Here is a 2,006-nt window from a genome sequence, read left to right on the forward strand (position 1 = left end):
CTGGCACTCCTGAAACCCCAAACGCTGCATCTCCCCCTTTTTATTACAACAAGATACAGAACAGTGCAATTCTGAAACCTTTTAGCTAACTATTTTTTAACAAAATGTTTCCCATTTACAATAGTAACTTTATTAACTATATTAACTTTATGGACCTGCAAATTGCAGCAAATCTTTACTTAAAGCTTTCTTTTAGGGGCCTTGGGGAAAACTTGATAAGAATCTTAAGCTTTATTTTCCTAAGGGTTTTAGTGCAACTGGGTAAAACCAAAAACTTTATTAAACAATAACTTTATTAAGCTTAGGATTGAGTGCAACTGCGTAGATCAAAAACTTGATTAATATGATGGTCCCAGTTTAAATGTGACACAGGTTTTTTGCTGAGGATGAGTTATGAGAAAAGACCCAAACTCCTCCCTCTAAGCAATTATAAGTCTGAAATTAAGAGGTTCTGATTGAGGGAAAAAAATTATGGAAAAGGAAAAATACCAGCCCTTTATTAAAAGGCATGTGGGCATTGGCAGAAACAGTGAAAGAAAACAAGTAAAATAGCCAAACAATACTCCTAAACCCACAAATAATCCCCTTCAAAAAAAACCACAAAACAGTAAACAAGCAAAGAAAAAAAAAAGGAAACATTTCAGTTGGTGCTCTTTGGTGCAATTCTAACCACAGGCAACAGGGGGTGCCGTTGGGTCACTAAAGATGCAGAACTTGTAGTGTCCTGTGCAAGTCACCAGGGGGCGCTGTTGGATCACTGGAAATTCAGAGCCTGCAGTTCTTTCTGCTGGCCAGCAGGGGGCGCTGTGGGATCACTGGTCATTGCCACGTGGGGGTAACACCCTCTGGGGGGGGTTGGAGAAACCCAAAATGGGTTTCCCTCCCCTTCCCCACACACACTGGGAAAAGGGGAGAGGGAGAGAGGGGAGAGAAAAAACAAAAAAAAGAAAAGTCCTCCCCAATGGCAAAAAACCCTCACTCTGTTCGGCTGGTTGAATTGCGCGGTTTAGTTTTCCTTCTCCCTTTGAGGTGCACAAGGGCAACAGCTAAGAAAAGAAATCAACGGGAACGGGAAAAGGGGAAAAAAAAAACTTCCCAGAAAAGTTCCTCTCCAACGAAAATCCAAGCAGGATCCACAGCAGGACACCAGGCTGAGAACAAACAAACAACACCGAGCTCTCCTCCGACCTTGTTCCAGTCTCAGCAGAAAGCCCAAACTACTCCGTTTCCAAGAGATGAGGGGGAAAAAAAAAAAAAAAAAAAAAAAAAAAAAAAAAAAAAAAAAAAAAAAAAAAAAAAAAAAAAAAAAAAAAAAAAAAAAAAAAAAAAAAAAAAAAACACCAAAAAGAAGAACTCCTCTCCCCCCTTTTTCCAGGAGATGACATTCTGAGTCCTTAACAAAATAAACAGCTTCCTTTCTGCTCCTTAAGTGCCCACTTCACATCTCTGCATACAATGGGCAGAGGGAAGGGAAAAAAATTTGTGCCTGGTTTCTAGGAACCAGCAAAACCATGACTGGAACCTCAAGTTTGAAACACTCCAAAGAGCGTCGCTGATGCCCAGGACAATTCTGATCCCCCTCAACAAACACTCCTCCAGGGGTGACCCTTGTCTGTTGGGAGAAACAAAGGGATGTGTGGGGGTGTTTCACTGACAACCAGGAGAATTTTGGAGAGGAATCTTTACACACCCAGATCTTGATGTGTCCACACATCCCTGCCTGGGTGTGGGTGTGAATTGACTGTGGTGTGAATGTTTTTGTCTTGAATCTAAAATTAAGTCACTGTTGAAGTTGAAGCAAAGGTTGTTTAAACACCTAATAAATGTAAAGTTGGTCAAAAAAAAAAGCTACTAATCTCTGTTGCCCCCTTATCTTTGTGTCCAAATCCTTTGCACCTTGACCCTCTTGCATCCCAAGGCTCTGTGTAAATCACTCACTTTCAGAGAAAAAATTTTTTTGACGTCCACTTTAAAATCTTTCTCCTCAGCTAAACTACAAAACAACA

The sequence above is a fragment of the Empidonax traillii genome, unplaced genomic scaffold (genome assembly GCF_003031625.1).
Source record: "Empidonax traillii isolate 1590-97213 ecotype Southwest subspecies unplaced genomic scaffold, ASM303162v1 scaffold2770:size18264, whole genome shotgun sequence".
NCBI classification, from domain to species: domain Eukaryota; kingdom Metazoa; phylum Chordata; class Aves; order Passeriformes; family Tyrannidae; genus Empidonax; species Empidonax traillii.